General features: G+C 50.3%; 1 protein-coding gene and 1 long non-coding RNA gene across 5 annotated transcripts in view; both read right to left on the bottom strand.

Annotated features, from left to right (window-relative positions):
• Window positions 1-13,430, bottom strand: part of CTNND2 (catenin delta 2) — a 1,196,137-nt gene that overhangs the window by 614,853 nt on the left and 567,854 nt on the right. The window contains exon 1 of one of the 4 annotated variants that reach the window (XM_045005431.1): window positions 19-87. The exons of the other annotated variants lie outside the window; for them this stretch is intronic. The gene's annotated coding sequence lies outside the window, so the exon portion shown is untranslated. Of the gene's footprint in view, window positions 1-18; window positions 88-13,430 lie in introns of those variants that run through there. 4 annotated transcript variants of the gene reach the window in all.
• On the bottom strand, window positions 36-6,021 carry LOC123363894. Its single transcript, XR_006576934.1, has 3 exons — window positions 5,906-6,021; window positions 4,679-4,777; window positions 36-87 (listed from the first exon to the last, which is right to left on the bottom strand). It is a non-coding gene; the product is annotated as an uncharacterized LOC123363894 (long non-coding RNA).

Raw genomic sequence — 13,430 nt, 5'->3', positions numbered from 1 at the left:
TAAATTGAACAGGCTAACCTTCTGCTTAAAGAAGTATGTCTCACACAAATGTCCTTTGCAGCTTTTCCAACCAGGGAGGTTGAGATCCTGTTTGTATTAATATAATCACACCATCTGATTATTTTCTAGGTGCAGGATAATGGAGTGTCTTCTTTGCCTTCTCCGTATAATCGCCAAAGTTTATTGTTTGTACCCAGCATCAGGATACACTACCCACCCTGGTAGCTTATTCTCCAGTGTACTGCCTCCCTGTTGATTTCACATACCCTCATTGACTCCCTTCAAGACTGTAAGAGCATCACAACCCAGCTGTCTCTGCTTAGCCCCAGTATTTCCCCTGATTTGCCTGTAGCCCACCACCTAACGTAACTGTGCACAATGAAATATGGGGCTCTCAGCCTCTTAGGCTCTTAGTTCTGTACTATCCTGGACGCATACAGAGTGGTCCACATGTCAGTTTGCATGTGGTGCAAAGGGTGCAGCAGCTGCAACTTCTTTGAGTGCATCTCTTTCCATCAACTGATGCATTTTACATGGCACCTCTGTCCTCAACAGACAGAATTCCTCCAGCCATTGATATTAGTGCAGAACCTCTCCTCATTCCCCCACTCCAAAGCGGCAGCACCTCAGCCTTTGTGCCACTGAGTAGTGTTATACTAAAATAAGAGTGTTATGAGAACAGTAGTTTCTCATAACAGATCTTAAAGTTTGTACATACTACTATATTTAGTGTGAAATTTTGCCACTGAATGCACATTTAAAAATTAATTTCTTCTATTTGTAGAGCATGTCTGATTCAGGCACACATGCACAGATTTGCAATATGTGCTTCTATTGTTTTCTTAATTGATTTGGCATAGATAATCAGTAAACAAATATATTAAAAATGTTTTCTTCTAAACCCACTTTATTGTTAGCAGATGTGGAAGATAATGATCATAAAAATAAACTAAAATATTAGGGAAACAAAATGCTCATCTGGCTTGAAACAACTGCTTTCCTCATAAATATTTTGAAAAAGAACTGAAAATTAATTAAATGTAAGTTAACATTGCTTTTATCACTATATGAAAGAACTATCCCATTCCAGTTTTAAATGTGTTTTGATTATGCTACTAGCTGAAATCCTGTGGTGTGTTGGTTGTGTGGTTGGTTATGTTGAATTGTAAGTGGGTTGTGTTGTGATGGCAGATTTGTTTTTCTTTCTGCAGATGCTGAATGAGGGTAACGTGCAACAGTGAGGGGCTACATGTATTTGTATTTGGAGTTATTGTGTGTGCTGGTAGTGTTGTTGTGTGGGTGGTTTTGAAGAACTGTGGCTGTTGGACCAAGTAATCAATCATGTGTGCAGTCTCCCTCACATAACCAATGAAATTGTTGCATGTAACTTAACTGTAGAGCCTTGATGGTGATTGGTTGAGTTACCTTTCATATCACAATGGACTAGAACTCTTGGCATGGCATAGATGTGTGATACTGTAGCTAAAAGCCCACACTACTGCACTGGTGTAATTTGTCAATGTGGCTGAAAACTTTAAAAATGGACAGTAACAGACCACAGCACACTGTGATGATTCAACCTAGCGATATTCCAAACAAAATGAGCCATCAACCATGCTCATAGCTGTATCCATCACTTCACAACCTAACTCAGGGATTCCAGGCTTCAGAGTAACACATAGACAAAATGACCATCCTGGAATGTTATTATATTGATTAGAGAATATAACCTTCAAATATCATTCTTGGGATATAAAAATATAGGTTATATCCTGCTGCATTTACTCAAGCTAAACTCTCAGGGAGTTCATCAGAACTTTTGCCTGAGAAAGGATACCAGGATTTGACACTAACAGTTATGGTGTGATGTTATGAACAAGGAATTTAGCAACCAACAACCTACCCATCTGCCTATCTAGGTACTTAAGGGACTTCCAGCAACACACTTTCTGAATGTCCCTCAAGTATTTAAACATAGAAATTACTCTCTCTCTGTTTCTTCCGTCCTCTCTTGTATTTTCTGTTTGGGAATGTATGTATATGTGAAAGGAAACTAAGTGAGAGAACCTGCATGAATCTGACATTGATCAAGGGGCCTATCAATTTTGATACAAATCTTAAATATTTAAATGCTAAAAATAACATATTGAGGATTACATGTATTATATAAATGTACACAATTTTAATATATTTAAAACTGTTCATCAAAAAGATCCCTTCATTATAAACAATTATAACTGAGTAAAGTATTAATTCATGATTTTATATCAGAACATGAAAGTTGAATCTCAATTTCTAACTAAATTGTAGCTGACAGTGTCAGGGCCAGTGTTTAAAGGTATTTAGGTACCTAAAGATGCAGATGGACACCTAGTGGAATTTTTCAAAAGTGCCTAAGTAGGTTGGTGCCTAGCTTACTGATTTCAATGGAACTGAGGGCTTGTCTACAGGCCTACATTAACGTGAACTAGGTACTTTATTATTAGCACTTGTAGGGTCTATGTGGGGCAGTTAAAACACAGCACCCTAGTGCATGCTATAATTTACACCCCTGTAGTCCTAACTGCAGGGCCTACCATAAAGCACCTAATCTTAGGCACTTTGGAAAACTGTATTCAGAGCCCATCTGCATTTTTAAACACCTAAAATCTGGCCTAGACTGGGACCTTGGCTGGGAGTCTTTAAAGTTGTCATCTTATGTAAAAGGCTGAATTGGAAGCTGTAAATCAGCTCCAGCTTAACTTTCAGAACAATTGAAAAAACAAACAAAAACCCAAACAGGGGCTCAAGTAGCTCTGCTGAATGCTGCCAAGCAGGGTGGGGGATAAGGTGATTTTTTTGTTTTTAAAGTGCATCCTGCAGGAATGTCAGCAATAGTTACTCCTGGGGGAATTCTGTGCCACTGTGTGCTTGTAAAATTCATGTGCCCCCCCGCCCAACATATATAAATAGTGTAGAAAATAACTTCTGCCAGAAAGTTGTTGTAGTTCTGCCTTTTGCCCATCAGGGGCCACTGTGGCACTAAAACAGAGCAGCTGCTGCTAAGGCAGAGAAGATGTTGCCTTCCTCCCAGTGCCCTGCCAGTGGGGCCAGGTCAGGAGACAGGGGATACAGGGGAACAGACTGTGTGGGGCACATGGGGCTGCTGGAGGGTCACAGACTGGGGCTCATAATGGCTCATGGGAGAGGACAGACTGGGGCAGGGGCTGAATGGAAGTGGAAGTGCAGGGCCACATGGGGGGAAGGGTGGCTAAGCGGGGGCACAGAGACACATGGGGACGGGTTGAGGGTGCAGGGGCGCATGGGGGAAGGGGGTGGCTGAATGGAGGCACAGGGCCACGTGGGGATGGGGAAAGGGGCACAGGGACACATGGGGATGGGGGAGGGGTGCAGGGACACATAAGGGGTGGCTGATAGGGGTGCAGGGCCACATGGGGATAGGGAAAGGGGTGCCTGACTGAATGGGAGAGGCTAGGGGTCAGCCAGGGTCTGCATGGGGGAGGCTCTCTAACAGTCCCTAACTGTCTGTCTCCCCCCCGCCAAAAGAAACCTGTTCCATATTTCTCAGACCCACAACCAACAACCCTCCAGGTTCACTTCCAGACTCTTCCCTCTCCCTCAGCTCCTCCATTACCCCTGACTCCCCCAGGCTTTGCATTGCTTCTGAGGGGGGTGGGAAATATGGTTCTGTATTGCAGTGTAAATGAATTACTCAAAGTTCTATATTAATATGCCTAGTAAGGAATCTACTTGACAAAAAACATTTCCTGAATCTTTTTCATTGTCAGTATTGTTACAGACATACTTGCTGACAGGTATTTTGAAATAAATTACCAAAATAATAGAAACTGGTGTGATTATATTGTTATTTTGACGAATAAAATATGCAAAAATTTGCAGAATTTTAAAATATTGTGCGCAGCAATTTTTAAATGTTTGGTGCAGAATTCCCCCAGGTGTAAATAGTGCTTTAAAGGGAAACATCTTCCCTTCAAAGCCCAGCTGCAACCCCAGTGAAGTAGCCGGGGTGGCTTTTATGACACTGGCAGATGAAACGAGAGAGGATACAGGGATGGCAGTGAGAGGTGGAGAAAGGATGAACTGGGAAGTGAGAAATGTTGTAATTTTAAGATGCCCCCATTGCCTTCCCCCACATGCCTTTTCAGCAACAGCATGTGGCTCTTTCCACTTCCAGCAAACTTTCCATTGTAAAAGCTAAGAACCAAAAGCTGATTTGCATGCATGCAATACTCACATGAGAATGTAAATGTCGACTTGTCTTGGTCAGCAAAAGCTGTGCATGCAAAGAACACACAGTTGCACCTTTGAAAAACTAGACCTTGATTGGGAGTTCTCAATAGTCTCAATTTAGTTTTAGAAAGCAGGTTAAAAAGGCCTGTAGGGCAACAATCGAATGGCAGAAATGCATGTGGGATGTTGGAGAATAGGAAGAAGGACTAGGAATATAACAAATACAGGGGACTTTTTTTTTTGTCCTCTTAAACCTGCTTTCTAAAACTAAATTCAGTTTAGAAGAAATGTGCAATTTTAATTCAGTTTAGAAGAAATGTGCAATTATTTTCAATGGGAATGCTTTCCAAAATAATGAGGAGGATGTCTGCCCAGCTTTCTTCTCTTCTACATGAGTTATCTCTACAAAAACAAACTCAAGGACTACCTGTCTCTTCTGGAGATCTTGTCAACACAGAAGGGACTGGACACATTTAATGGGACTTCCCCACTGACTCAAATATTGTGATCACACACAGAAAATAGCCTAAAAAAGAAAGAAACCCTTCAGAATACAGTTTGATTTAAACAATACCAAACTTATACACAAACACCCAAAACCTAGTGTGTTCTGGGAGATACTTCCATCTCAAAATGAACACCTTCCAGATAATGAAGAACGACACATTCCAAATATTGACAGTTGCTGTTGGGAATGTGCCCCCTTATGCTTCAGGATGGAAAATCCTACAATCAGAGGCATGTAAGTAGATACCTGTGCCAATGCAGAGCTTCACTGACTTCAGTGGGACTTTACATGAGCATAAGGACCTACCTATGTAGGTTGGATTGAATGACTGGGGGGTGAGATTGGGCCAAAACAAAGTAATATTAACAATAATAAAGGGAATATGAAAATAATTGAGCCAGAGAGTGCCAAAAACAGTTTGAGAAAAGATTGGCTTAGCAGTCTAATACTCATAATATATTAATTTATTAATTGGAATTTCATTTTTCTTCTTTTGTGGTTAACTTTTGCAATGTTTAAAAAAGCAAAAGGTTTTACTTTATCAAAATTTGGGCTTGCTTTCCAGGTTAGGATTTTTTTTTATTACACTTAGATTAGTTTTTCCTCATTGCATGAATGCAGCTCCTTCTTGAAAGGACTTTAATGGTTGCTGGACACACGTCAAATCCCATTAAAGTTTACTCAGGATTTGATTTCACTGGTTATTTTTCCACCAATGAACATGAACTATTCTGTTGTACCATTCACTCATCACTACTTGGTCAATTTTATGCTTTCAGTTCTTTCTTTCAAGCCATTTGCTAAGTAAGTTACTTAAGACATCCTCATTGATTAGAAGTTGCTACATTTTCTGCTTCATTAGTGAGCACGGATGAATCTGTAATGTGTTAAAATAATAACTGAGGTATTAACTATTGCTATCACTTTCCTGCTTTAATTCATTCTTAAGCCTCACTATTCCCTGCAGAGCTCTTTGGAATGTGAAGGTTGCAGAGAAGCCATGAGATGTTAGCTTTAAGCTAGTGAGGCTATGGAGAGCTTTTAGGCTTCATGGTAGTTTGAAATCTAATATTTCTTCCTGTTGCAAAGCACTTGTTATTGCAAGGACTGAATACTTATCTAAAGTAACTGCTTAATGGAATTAACCTTTCTGCCCTTCTGGACTGGACTGCCAATAGGTCAGTGAACTGTCGTTCAGGTAAGCTTCTTTCTCTCAATATGTTGAGTAGTTCTCCAGTTGTCTTCATTTATCAGACTTTGCTGCAGTCAAACATCATTGAAATTATATAAATTCACTACATTCCTTGCAGTTTAAATCCTTCCTTGGCCGACATGTCTTCCTCCCCACCCGCACCCAAAAGTTTATCTCAGGTGACACTTGTAATAGTCACATGTCATGTTAGTTTCTCAGTGACAGAAGGATTAACTTACCCCCTCCCTTTCTGAACTCATGTCTAGTGTTTTGTGTGTATATATTTTTAAAGTATTCACTCTAGCATTTCATTTTTATAATATAAAAGAGTCACCTTTAGTGGATTAAATAGGACAATCCCATATTATGTGGGTACACAAAAACGATTGATGTTTATGCCAGAATAATGAGTGTACCATTTTAATGGCTGCATAACCTCACTATATTGTATATATGCAGTGGGCGGAACTGTAGAGGGGTTTGGTCGGGATTCGTCCCTCGGCGGGGCTGTGGGGTATCCCTCCGCCCCACTCTATCTCGCCGTCCGCCCGAGCTCTGTGGTCGTGTGGCATAACACACACTCGGTTAGGGGCTCAGGCCCTTGCAGCGGGGGCTGAGTCAATAGTCAAATCACGGCCCAGGCCCTAGGTCAGGGCGGGGCAGCAAGCAAACAGTCAGGGACTCAGGCCTTTAAGCAGGGGCTGAGTCAATAGTCACATAGCAGCCCAGGCCCTAGGTCAGGGCGGGTCTGCAAGCAAACAGTCAGGGACTCAGGCCTTTAAGCAGGGGCTGAGTCAATAGTCAAATGGTCCTAGCCTCTCCAGGCCAGGAAAAGGACAAGGGGGAGCCTGTCACCCAAGGAGTGGGTGACAGGGGGGATGCAGGCCCTCCCTCTCCACTGCATCCAAGCCTGGGGCCCTAGCAGCGGCAAAGACTCGCTGCTGTCAGTGGGGATCCTGGCTGCAACACACTGACATAGGTTCAGGCAGTGCTGCAGCCTGACTGAGGTTGGCTGACCCCAGGCTACTTCCACACTCCCCCTCATAGGGTACCTGGGTCATGCTAACGTCCGCGGCGGTCTCGAACACCATCGGTTCCTCGGGGTCCGCAGCAAAGGGCAGGCTCCGCTGTTCCTCGGGGTACCGAGGAAGGGGTAGGCTTGGCTGGCCCGGTGCGACCTCCGGCCGGCCGGGGCCTGCTGCTGTCTCCCAAGAGGGAGCTCGGTTGCAGATGTCTGGTCTCTCCGGCGGCTGGTTCTCCACTGAGCTCTGCCGGTGAGCTTTCATACTTCCAGGTCGGCACCGTGACCTCTGAGGGGCGGGCGGAAGACTGAGTGGCTCCACCCACCTTGGTGTTAGGGGCTGTGGGGTATCCCACCACCCCGCTACACAACCCCCCCCCAAGGCTGGCTCCCGTCCCTCGGGGCCAGCCCCGTCCAACTCTCCTAGGCGGGACAAGAAGTCCGCGTTCGCGTGGTCCTTATCGGCCCTATGGCGGATGGTTTACCCATAGGGCTGGAGGGCGAGGTACCACCGCGTTAGCCGCATATTATTATTCTTCATCCGGGCCAACCACCGAAGAGCGGCGTGGTCGGTGACTAGTATGAAGGGGGCCCCCAGGATGTAATAACGCAGGGTGTCACAGGCCCATTTTACGGCCAAGGCCTCCTTCTCTATTACAGCGTAGTGCCGTTCTCACGGAAACAGTTTCTGACTGAGGTATAGAACCGGGTGCTCCTCTCCATCCACATCCTGAGACAGGACCGCCCCTAGTCCTACCTCCGAGGCGTCCGTTTGGAGGATGAACCCCCGGGAGAAGTCGGGGCTGTAGAGGACGGGTATGTGGCAGAGACAGTCCTTCAGGGCCCAGAAGGCATCGTCACACTCCGGGGTCCACTCCACCCATCGGAGACTGGTTTTGGTCAAGAGTCCCATTAAAGGGGCTGCGATGGAGGCGAAATCAGGGATGAATCTCCGGTAGTAGCCCGCAAGTCCGAGGAATTGGCGTACGTGACGCTTCGTCGTGGGAGATGGGCATGCCGCTAGGGCTTGAACCTTTCCCACAAGCGGTCTCACTTGTCCCCTTCCAATCGTATACCCTAGGTAGGTGGTGTCCTGCCACCCAATGCGGCATTTCTTGGGATTGGCGGTTAAACCGGTGGCTCGTAGAGACCTCAGGACGGCCGCTACCCGCTCCAGGTGGTTCTCCCAATGGTCGCTATAAATGACAACATCGTCCAGGTACGCGGCTGCATACTCTTGATGAGGACAAAGGAGGCGATCCATGAGCCGCTGAAACGTTGCGGGGGCCCCATGGAGACCGAAGGGCATCCAGGTGAACTGGTAGAGGCCCGTGGCCATGGCAAAGGCGGTCTTTTCCTGCGAAGTGGGGTCGAGGGGGATCTTCCAGTACCCCTTGCTTAAATCGAGGGTCGTGAGGAAGCGGGCCTTGCCTAACCGGTCCAGCAGCTCGTCTATCCGAGGCATCGGGTACGCATCAAACTTCGATACCGAATTGACACGGTGGAAATCAATGCAAAAGCATTGGGTGCCGTCCGGTTTGGGAACTGAGATGTCTGGGTTGCGCCACTCGCTTTGCGACGGTTCAATAACGCCCAGCTCAAGCATCGCCTGGACTTCCTCTTCGACGACCTGCCGCATACGATAGGATAAGGGCCTAGCCAACTCTCAGATTACCACCCCTGGCTCTGTCTGAATGGTATGGTACATGAGGGTCATGTAGGCCGCTGGGCGGTGAACGTCCCATGGAATGCCTGCAGGAGGCACCCGGTCTGCTTCCGTAGCTCCTCCGTTAAGGACTCTCCGAGCTGAGGCATTGGGGTATCTTTGGTCGGGGTAACCCGGGGCCCTAACTCAGGCTCTGGGGAACAGGGATTAATTAGGAGGCCTTCCCAGGCCCGCCAGGGTTTCAAGAGGTTGATGTGATATTGCTGGATTTGCCTCCGGCGGTCTGGCTGGTTAATCTCATAGGTGACCGGCCCGACCCGCCGAATCGCCTTATATGGCCCCTGCCACTGGGCCAGTAGTTTTGATTCGCTGGAGGGCAAGAGAAGCAGGTCTCGGTCGCCGGGTTTGAACTCGCAAGCGCAGGCCTCTAGGTTATATGTTTGGGCCTGAGCTTCCTGCGCCACCTTCAAATTCTCTCGAGCTAGGACTTCAGCTTGTGCGAGACGCCCCTGAAGCTGGAGGACATACTGCAACATGCCCTGCGCCGGTGACGGGGTCTGCTCCCAGGTCTCCCTCATGAGGTCCAGGAGTCCCCTTGGACGACGGCCATACAAGAGCTCAAAGGGGGAGAATTTGGTGGAGGCTTGGGGTACTTCACAGACAGCCAGGAGCAGTGGTGGGATCAACTGGTCCCACCAACGCAGGTCTTCTGGGGAGAACTTGCGCAGCATATTTTTCAGGGTGCGGCTGAACCGCTCCACCAGGCCATCAGTTTGCGAGTGGTACACGGAGGTGCGTAGCTGCTTAATCCCGAGGAGTCTACACACCTGCCGCAGCAACCAGGAGGTAAAGTTGGTACCCTGGTTGGTGAGGATCTCCCAGGGCAGGCCCACGCGGGCAAAGACCTTGACGAGCTCATCCGCAATGGTATTGGCGGTGATGCTCCGAAGCGGGACAGCCTCAGGGAAACGGGTCGCATAGTCCACGATGACTAGGATGTATAGGAACCTGGCCCAGCTTCTCGGGAGGGGTCCCACCAAATCCATTGCCACGCGCTCAAACGGTGTTTCCACCACGGGCATGGAGATTAGGGGTCCGGGCTGTCCGGGAAGGAGCGGCCAGCTGACACGCCGGACAGGAGCTACAATAGTTCTGCATCTCCTGGTGCACCCTGGGCCAGAAAAACCGGGACAGAATTCGGGCGAGGGTCTTCTCCTGCCCCAAGTATCCGGCTGCTGGGACATCACAGGCGAGCCTCATCACTGCCCGCCGGTGGCACCGGGGTACCAGCAGTTGTGCCTGGACTTTCCTGGTGCGGGAATCTCAATCCACCCGATAGAGGCAGTCATGTTGTAACTCGAAATGGGGCCAGGTCTGGGCCCGGGCCGGATCAATCTGGGCGCCATCTACCACTGCCAGCTGTTCATACGCCCTACCCAGGGTGGGGTCTTCCCTCTGGTCCCGGCAGAAGTCCGTGTCGATCTTGTGGTCATCAGCCAACGTTAGTGGGGGGTCCTCCGCCGGGCCTTCCGGGCTCCTATGCCCCGCCACTTCAGGCTCCTCTGCGGGGTCCTCGGGACAGTCCCCTTCCAATGCTGGGGTGACCTTGGGGTTCTCCTGCGCATGTGCCCTCAGGACGCCCGGAAACTCCGGCCAGTCACACCCCAAGATCACGGGGTAGGCGAGTTGCGGGGTCAGACCGACAACCATGGTTCGCGTGACTCCGTCCACGGTAAGTGGGACCCGGGTACTGGCGTACGGTCGAACGTCGCCATGTATACACTGCAACAGGATGGTTCCCAGCCGAGGGTCTTCCGAGAAACCTAGGTTTTTGCTGAATAGAGTCTGACCACAGCCAGAGTCGACCAGGGCCCACGTCTGGCAGTCCCCGACAACTACAGACACGGTGAACTTGGCACCTTGGCACCTGCGGCGGTCGGGCCCGGGTTTCTCCGGCACAAATGTGCCCAAAGCTGCAGTCCATCTCAGTGCAGTCCCATTGGAGGTGCCCATGATTCCCGCAGGAGAAACAGGGCCCAATTTCAGGGTGTCCGGGCCGGGTCGAGCCTCCCCCCTGGCTCGAAAGGGGACTCCGCGGGCCGCAGCCAGCCCCGATCTCGGGGCCCGTGGGGATTTGCCGCGGGGGACCCTCAGGACGTCGGTACCGCGGCTCCTGACTCCACAGGGGATTCCATGGTTCAACCCGGGTGCTCCCCCGTCTTTCGGGGTTGGGGCGTTCAGGCGCCAGAGGGTGGCCCCGCGTACCCGGCCCGACCGGGGTCTCCGCCGCAAGGAAGCCCTCCATGAGGGTGACGGCGGCCACTACCGTTGGGGGCCAGTGACGGAGGACCCAAGGCCTTCCCCGCGACGGGAGGATGTGGAGGAACTGTTCCAAGATGATTTGCTCGGTGAGCTCTTTGGGGTTCAGCCTGTCGGGCTGTAGCCACCGCTTACACAGGTCTCTCAGCTCCTGAGCCACCAACCGGGGTCGGGCGCCCGCGTTGTAGGACAGGCCTCGGAACCGCTGCCGGAAGGTTTCCGGGCTGACGTCTAAGGCGTCTAAAATCGCCGCCTTCACCCGGGTATAGTTCCTGGCATCCTCCGTGGATAACCCCCAGTACACAGTCTGGGCTGTCCCCGTCAAGTATGGGCCAGGAGGGTGGCCCACTGGTCTGGCGCCCACCCGGCAACATGTGCCACCCTTTCGAAAATCACCAAAAAGGTTTTGGGGTCGTCCAGTGATCCCATCTTGGTCAGTCTTACGGGTGGGGTTAGTCGGGGAGCTCCGTCCGTGCCTCCCGGCTGGGGCTCCGTAGTCCGGGGCAGCGCCGTCACTAGCTGCTGCAAACATTGTTGCTGGAACTCCTGGTGCTGCACCGTCAGGTCCTGGATCAGTTGCTGCTACTGGGCTCCCAGCTGGGCGGCCTGTTGTCGCTCCTGGCTCTCTGTCAGGAATGCAAAGAGCTTGACCAAATCCATGTCTCCTGTGGGGGATCGCTCTCCCCCAGACCCTTTCTCACAGGGGTCAAGGGCTCGTGCCCATATTCTGGGCAAAGCTCCCCACTTCTGGTGCCATGAGTAGAGGGTTTCGGTCGGGATTCGTCCCTCGGTGGGGCTGTGGGGTATCCCTCCGCCCAACTCTACCTCGCCGTCCATCCGAGCTCTGCGGTCGTGTGGAATAACACACACTCGGTTAGGGGCTCAGGCCCTTGCAGCGGGGACTGAGTCAATAGTCAAATCATGGCCCAGGCCCTGGGTCAGGGCGGGGCAGCAAGCAAACAATCAGGGACTCAGGCTCTTAAGCAGGGGCTGAGTCAATAATCAAATGATCCTAGCCTCTCCAGGCCAGGAAAAGGACAAGAGGGAGCCTGTCACCCAAGGAGTGGGTGACAGTGGGGACGCAGGCCCTCCCTCTCCACTGCGTCCCAGCCCGGGGCCCTAGCAGCAGAAAAGACTCGCTGCTGTCAATGGGGATCCTGGCCACAACACACTGACATAGGTTCAGGCAGTGCTGCAGCCTGACTGGGGTTGGCTGACCCTGGGCTACTTCCACACTCCCCCTCGTAGGGTACCTGGGTCGTGCTAACGTCCGCGGCGGTCTCGAACACCATTGGTTCCTCGGGGTCCGCAGCAAAGGGCAGGCTCCGCTGTTCCTCGGGGTAGCTGGGAAGGGGCAGGCTCGGCTCCTCCTCGGGGTAGCTGAGAAGGGGCAGGCCCGTCCAGTCCTCGGGGTACCGAGCGAGGGGTAGGCTTGGTTGGCCCGGTGCGACCTCCAGCTGGCCGGGGCCTGCTGCTGTCTCCCAAGAGGGAGCTCGGTCGCAGACGTCTGGTCTCTCCGGCGGCTGGTTCTCCACTGAGCTCTGCCGGTGAGCTTTTATACTTCCGGGTCAGCGCCATGACCTCTGAGGGGTGGGCGCAGGACCCAGTGGCTCTACCCACCTTGGTGTTAGGGGCGGTTTGTCCCTCGGCGGGGCTGTGGGGTATCCCACCGCCCCGCTACAGGAACAGTTCTACTTGAGAAGTGGGATGGACAAGTCAAGTTAATAAGGGTAAAATTTTCAAAAACCCTTAAGTGATTCAGGAATCTAGGTCCCGTTTTCAAAAGTGATTTATGCACATCAGATCCTCTCTGAAAATTGAGAGGAATGTTGGAGCCCATGTCCCAAGTTACTTTTGAAAAAAGGAACTTGGGTGCTGTGACGTGTTGCCCACCCCCCTCCAGGGTGCCACTGATTACTGGGGTACCACTGAGCCACTCTGTTCCACCAGCCTGGGCTCCCTTACACTATCTTGCTGAGCCAGGCCCTCAAGCCTCCTCCAGCACACACACAGGTAGGGACACACCACGCTGCAGGAAGACAGACACTGAAATCAGCTCTGCATGGGAAGGCTTCAGAGCTTGAGAGTTTCCTAGCACTCCAGTGCACACCCCCTCTGGTGTGTAAACCCAAAATTGTATCGTCTTGTGCTGCACAGAGAACTGTACAGCGTAAGCTCATGAAATCTGCCCCCTCCCTCAATGTTGAGGAAGATATGCACAACTTTTTGCCCCCCACTTATGAATTCCACGAACTGGTTTTAGAGAAAAGAAAAACGAGTTTATTAACTACAAAAGATAGATTTTAAGTGACTATAAGTGATAGCAAACAGATCGACACAGATTACTTAAGTAAATAAACAAAAACCACAAACTGAGCTTAACACACTAGATAGGTAGGATATAAATTAGTAAATTCTCACCCTGAGTGATAAACAGGCTGGCAGATTCTTAAGGCACAAGTTGCCTTGACTT

This window comes from Mauremys mutica, chromosome 2 (genome assembly GCF_020497125.1).
Source record: "Mauremys mutica isolate MM-2020 ecotype Southern chromosome 2, ASM2049712v1, whole genome shotgun sequence".
Lineage (NCBI taxonomy): Eukaryota > Metazoa > Chordata > Testudines > Geoemydidae > Mauremys > Mauremys mutica.
Note: the sequence above shows the minus strand (reverse complement) of the source record. Positions and strands in the feature narration are given on the sequence as shown.